We start from the raw sequence: 6746 nt of genomic DNA, 5'->3' as shown, positions 1-6746 counted from the left end.
GCATGCGCTCGTGAGCCCCTCGACCACCTGTGATTCTGAAGAAGTCTACAGACTGCCTATAAACCAGTTTTATTTGTATGTTCATGCTGCTTTATTTTACCATGTTCCTTTAATTTTTCTTGGACATGGAACCTGCCACCTTTCTTTCACTTTTTGCATCAGCCAACATCTTGTGCACGTTTTCCGGTCCTCGCTTGAAATTCCACTCAAGACATACCATGGCTCTTTTTTACTCCTAGTTGGCGTTTCATTTAAAATTCCATTTGGGGTTTTCTTTTCTTTTTCTTTAGACATTCACTTGTTTTGCGTGGCTTAAACCTTTAATAGCAGCGATGGCGCAGGCATTCCTTAGCCTTTTTTTATTTTTTTCGCCAACTAAAGCAGGACCCCATAATGAGGCTAGCGTACGGGTGAGTCGCAAGTACTGCCTTGAACACGACACGGAGAATTTTGACCTCAAGTGATGTAAATATAATGAATTCCGCTCTGAGCATGCCACCGCGCGCTTAGACCGCAAAGCTGTGCGGCGCCGGGTTTGTCAAAGCAAATTCATGAGGTTGTCAGAAGTTTCCTTCAAATTATTGCGCTGCTGAAACTGACGGTGCGTAAAAGGGCACTCGTGAATATCTGTTACCTTGAAGATCATTAAGACCAGCAGGGCAACTCTCCCCACATGCGCGCAAGCAGCGCGGCATCCACTTTTAATGGGATCTTTGCAGCTGGCAACGTTTGCATTTCCTGTTCAGGTTGAGTTCGATTGAGGAGGAGACGAATTCTTAACATTAAGAATAATTTCCTCTTCATTTCTGTGCGATTTTTTACTGGGTAAATGTTAGTGAGTGGGCAGTAGAAAAACAAATGTTTGCGCTACACGAAAGCTGGTTAATGATGCTCGGGCACGTAAATCACACTGGGTCGCTTTTAGCAAAGTTGTATCTACTCGAACGGAATAGTTAACTTCGATTCCTGAACCGGAGGCGCATTCGGCATGGACTAAGAAGACCGTGCGTGAACGATGAAAGCAGTTTCATCTTCTTCTTAGAATAAAAACGAGGTCTGGGAGAGAGAGGGGGGGGGGGGGGGGTTGTAGCTTCGGTGATCGCGTCAATTCAAACGAAAACCTTCCCTGCGCAAACACGCGTTCTCTGATTTCGAGAGCGCAACTGATCGTCTGCTCGACGAGTCGTGCAGCAGACGGCTGAACGCTTTGCTGAAGTTGCAGCGTTTCACCCGAAAAGATGCTTGTAGAATATCTTTTCAATCTGTGCTGGCTGCGTGGTAAAATAAAAAAAAACTACGGCGAAGAGAGATATATTAAGTGTCACTTTCTCATGGCGGCATGGTCTTTGACGTTCCACTGGTGAGCCGCCTGTCAGCAGGGCTTCTCACGCTGCGTGCCGTCTCGCCTTAGATATCTCGTCTGTGCTCCGGCTGTATTCCAGTTTCGATTTGATACCGCTATGTACGTAGTTTGAAGGACTCTTTTCTGATAACTGTTGCTGAAAATAACTTACCGCAAAGATGTGTGGGTGCAAGAGTGGGGAAGACTAATTACCACGAAATGGAAAAGCTCAATATAGCTAGCGCAGAAGTGCAGCCTTTCACATGCACCTACTTTCAGAGACCGAATTGAAAATTAAAAAGGCTTAACTTTTCTGAAGGAGTGTATAAGAAATTGCACAAGTTAAGTTACTTGTATCCTTTGTTTAAACCTTTAAAACCACAAGCGCCAACACATGTCGTAAATAGTTGCCTTTGTAATTAAAGCGTCCTATTTATTTTTTTTAAACTGCCGTTGCAAATTAACAAAGCTACTTTTGGAATTTTTAGATGACATTTGTCCTCCTAGAGGAGTAGCGGGGGTTGCATTTTCTTCTTTGCTCTTAAACACCAGCTCGGCCATTACCGCCATATTTCATCCGAGGTTGATGCCTTCTGCAGCCTCACATAACCATTCCCACAACTATAACTTCCACCCGTCATATTGTTTCTTTATGGTTTTCCTGTTCATCAACCATTCAACAGAAATTTGTTTTGTTATCATCATTTCGCATTCATCTAACTTCTTAGGTAAATCGTTGCCTACAGCCGAACTGAAAAAAAAAAATTGGTTCCAGGCAAAGGTTTGTGACGCTGTTTATACGTTTTGTTTTTAGCATCTGAAAAGCATTAGCTCGCACTGTACCAATCGTCACAGTTCGATCCACGAGTAAGGTTCTGCGTCACTGGGGAGAGCTGAAAACTAGAAAAAATATAACTCTGTGCCTGAAGGCTGGTTAAAGCGCCATGCAAAGTCGTTCATAAAGCAGTGATGGAAGGATTTCCTGGGCTAAACTTCTGCGCAGATGAACGAACACTAAGGCACAGAAAACGCAACAAAGGCCAGTTAGCTTAATGGTGACAGCTTAGATATCGGTACGCCCATCATTATCTTGAATAAGCGACCCTCTCGAGATTAAGTAGTTTTTGGTCTCTTACCAACTTATCTCGTGTCAGGAGAAATTCTGAACGGTTTCGAAAATATCTTCCCGGGTATTTTTTTTATTTCCTGCTTTTTGTATCTGTCCGTTAGTGAGTGAGTGAGTGTTTTTTCTGATGGCTCTTAGGCTTAACGGGAGAATGAAAAGAAGCTCAGAGAATGAAAAGTACGTGTACATAAAATTACTAGCGATATTTAGGAAGGATAATAATATAAAACAGACCCAAAAAGGCACATTTAGGCAAAACATTTGTTGAAATAAAAGGAAGCTTGAAATTTCCAAAGTAAAAATAAATTGCTAAAGCTATAAGGCATGAACACTCGGAGAATGATGGGCCACTGAAGTTACGTACTTGACAAATGAAGTTGACAAGCCGTGCAGCCATCCGCGCCTATGTACTTCCAGTGACGGAATGCAAACGAGCAATACCGATGAGACGTGAGAAAGAGTGGCGAAGTTTTCAGCTCATTACCGTTTCGTTCACTTGTCAGCGTCACTGCCTTTTCGTAGTGTCACGAGTTGGTTGCAGGCTGAGGCACAACATTGCTGAAATGCGAAGACTCCCCGCGGCGGTAAATGGAACAATTTCAACCCATTGGAACATTCTTAGATGCCTACCTATTTTGTGCTCTGCAGAAATTATTTACATATCTACTCTGCGTGAGGTATTCAGGTTTATTTTCCTTTAAAGACAAGTTTTCTAATGTTGGCTGCATCCGAAAGACTGTTGAAGTGGCCGAACTCTTTCTTGTGAAATCAACCCCCTAAATTTCTATTCCAAATTATTTAGCTTTATCTCTTTATGCATATCTGAGCTGATGAGTTCTCGCATAGTCACTGTCACTTAAAGTAAAATCGCCGAAAAAGCTGTATTACGTCTTCTTGTCAATTCCCTTGCCTCCTTTTTCATTCGCCATCCTTCATGATAACGGATGCAGGAGAGCTGTTATTTATCTCTTCGCAGAATTTTTCTGTTGTCGAGGCTCCCTTCGCACTTTAAAGAACGAGCGCATAAGCAGCATTTCCAAAATTATTGCATGGCGCTAAATTTCTTCATCGTTTACCCTTCAAAAATGCATGTTATACTCTTTTTTACTCTGAGCGAAAAACGGACAGCCAATTTGCATAGATAAAATTTCTATATAGCCAGTGTATGCTGTGTCCTGAGGGCCTGAGGTGCTGAGGTTTGTGTTTTCATTAAGGCGTGCATGTTTCATCCGTGTTCTTTCTGGTGGGACAAAAAGAACGTATTGCCTCCTATACAATGAAGATTTTTCCTCTTGGCTGGATATGCACTCTCATGCATTCTTCACTGGATTGCTTGCATGCTATCCCAAAGTGCTTGCAGCTGGTTTGCTTTTCTTAAGCGTTAGGTTGCCGCTACGCCTGGTGGCATATAAACAAAACTTGTGAAAAACATTGCTTTCGCTAAGACAGTCTGAGCTCCGTATAGCGTACAATCGAATCATGCGGGTTGGCTCTTTTCATAGTACCATCCCGCATTCTCTGATTCCTTTAAAAGCAGTCTTCAACGACATTCTTCAGTAAAGACATTTCTACGCCTTTGAATTCCAAGTGAAAGTGTGCTAAGAGGACCACACTTGAGAATTTATGCGAACGGAAGATGAAGTCATTTTTTAAAAGCAGAGCACGGGGTGATAGTTGTTTGCATTGTACCGTGAATGGCTCGACGGATTCGTTATCTTTCGGTACGTATTCATTTGGTAGATGGTTAAGGTTTTTATTTTTAAACCAAGAAATTATATCGTTATGGTTTAGGAACACAATAATGCTTAAAGAAAAACAATTAAATTGTATAGTTCGGGCTAAGGAAGACTAGAACACTTGAAATATGTATTTCGTTTGGCCGCAAAGAGTATTTATGCCTAAATATATGGAATTTTCATCCATGGTGATGATAAATAGAGGAGGTAGTAACATGCTCATAATCCTCAGAATAGCATCACCGGACAGGTCGTTACCATCTATATGGAACATTTTACATGCTAGCATCCTTCTTTACATCTCAAGAAGGATCTCTTGCATGTCAAGACATGTCAGTCTGATTTACAGGGAGGAAAAGAAGGCGCGCTAAAGTACTTCATTACTCGACGAGTGCAAGTGAGAGCCACTCAAGTATCATCTCTCCCGCTTTGGCGAAATAATTCAAGATGAATTCATGTAACACACTAGAAATATCGCCATGAAAGTGAGGGTTGTACGAGATATTGCCATCTTGAAAAGCAGTGCCTTCATGGCATGCCGCCTCAGTCACGGTGCTGCCGCAAGTGATGTTTAGCAATAGCGTTGATGACGACAAAGTGAACTCACGCAGTGGACAAAGTCGGTAAAATGATTGATCGGTCGCCAGTAAACGGAAATGAACTGCACGGCTTTTCGTCTGGTCCGCCTTTACGTACCCTCTCTACATTCCTCCACTTGAGAGGGTAACAGTTCTCTCATTTCCGCCATGACCGACATATTGTTTCATTGCTAGTGAAAGTAAAATGAATGAACAACAGTTCCATACCCGCTGATCATGCTTGCTGCTTTTGGGTGTCATCAAGGTGAAGCTTTGGCGGGTCATAGGAACTGCCATAATTGTTGCGGTGTAAACTAAAAAAAACGCAGTTTAACGCAGCACGCGCATACGTGACGAAGCAGTGAACAACAGTAGTGTGCCAGTGGACGTGTAGTCGAATAAAGTATTTTTTTTTACATCGGCGCTCAAAGGTACACTGTTTTCTTTCATGCCTGTTTCTTAAGAAAAGTTTTTGACTGGTTAAGTTATGTGCTGCCTTTAAAATTAAAAGTTATTTTGGCTGACAATATTCTGGTGCAGGTTTTCATCATCTAATCCTCTTTTATGTACAAAGCCAGACTTGTCAAAAGATTTTCCAATGCTTTGTGGTAGGTCATTTTTTTAATACTAAATTGAAGAGTTCGCCGTAATGCTGTCCACCGCGGTGGCTCAGTGGTTAGGCTGCTTGGCTGCTGACCCGAAAGACATGGGTTCGATCCCGGTCGCGGCGGTCACATTTCGATGTAGGCGAAGTGCTCGAGACCCATGTAATGTGCGATGTCAGTGCACGTTAAAGAGCCCCAGGTGGTAGAAATTATCTGGAGCCCTCCACTACAGCGTCCACCACAGCCTGTGTCGCTTTGAGACGTCAAACCTCCTAAACCATGAAGAAAACCGCAATACTTTTCTTGCGTAGGGAATACCAAAGGAAAACTGTTTCTGTCTCGTCCAACTTTTACGTAGCACAGCACATGCTGTTTATATTTTAAGTATATAGGCCAGAGGTTTTGGTAAACAGCGCTGCCTCAAGGTGAAGTTTGTAGCGCTTTTGGCCTCTGCGCCTTCCAACAAGGAGAGGGAGCCGGCTTTTTGTTGTCACTGTGCTTGAAAAGGAATGTCTTGGTCATTTCGCGGTACGGCAGACGACGTTCACACAGAGATGTAAAATTAGGCACAATGTACCGACAGAAGACGACGTTTTGTAGTGACTGTGATGCAGACTATCTAAATATTGGCCCATATTAGTCAACGCTCCATCATAGTCCTACAGTTTTTGAATGTAGCATACAGCGTCAAATTGTACTAAGCGAAATTAGAAAACATATACACAGTGCAGCTAATTGCAACAGCTCACCGAAGTGGACAGCACGGGCGAACCGACCCGTTCGAGAACTCCGGTGCACACAAGTATGAAGACAAGCGCTCGCGCAAAACTTTGCCGCCAACCCTTTCACTCTCAACGAAAAACTTTTTGCGACCGTAGCCGCGCACTCACCGGTCCCGGGAAGAGGTGCCGCTTCCGCTGTGCCGTGTGCTAGTAGCGGCTCGTGTGCGAGAACTCGCCTAGGAGCGCGCGATGCTCTGGGTGCCGTACACACAGTCCCCGGATAGCCTCAAAAAACTGTTTGGGAACACGGTGTGCCTTTATCACTGGCGGCCCTGTCCCATTGGTCCACTTGGGCTTTTATCCCCACGCGCTCCCCTTTTCTAACATACGGGACCCCCGGAGACGTCACACGTGACGTGCGCCAGCGCCACCAGCGCCGTCTGCCCGCGCGACCAATCGATTCTTAGAACGGGCGCGCTAACACGCGGTTCGAAACCGGCCCGGGCTCCGACGCGCACCAATCGGGGGCCCGTGCGAAAGAGACCGGTCCCCTCTTCCCGCTCGCTTCTCCCTCTGTCCCCATTACTCCCCTCTCTCGCCCTTCCCTAGCGTCCCTCCTGCCGGCTCCCTCGTCCCC

General features: G+C 44.4%; 1 protein-coding gene across 2 annotated transcripts in view; it reads right to left on the bottom strand.

The window, feature by feature from the left end:
• The window catches only part of LOC144093618 (uncharacterized), a 139889-nt gene extending 133421 nt beyond the window's left edge, over window positions 1–6468 (bottom strand). The window contains exon 1 of one of the 2 annotated variants that reach the window (XM_077627190.1): window positions 6278–6468. The gene's annotated coding sequence lies outside the window, so the exon portion shown is untranslated. The remainder of the gene's footprint in view (window positions 1–6277) is intronic. The other variant, XM_077627191.1, reaches the window with a different exon arrangement.
• Between the last annotated feature and the right edge of the window lie 278 nt (window positions 6469–6746).

This window comes from Amblyomma americanum, chromosome 6 (genome assembly GCF_052857255.1).
Source record: "Amblyomma americanum isolate KBUSLIRL-KWMA chromosome 6, ASM5285725v1, whole genome shotgun sequence".
NCBI classification, from domain to species: Eukaryota; Metazoa; Arthropoda; class Arachnida; order Ixodida; family Ixodidae; genus Amblyomma; species Amblyomma americanum.
Note: the sequence above shows the minus strand (reverse complement) of the source record. Positions and strands in the feature narration are given on the sequence as shown.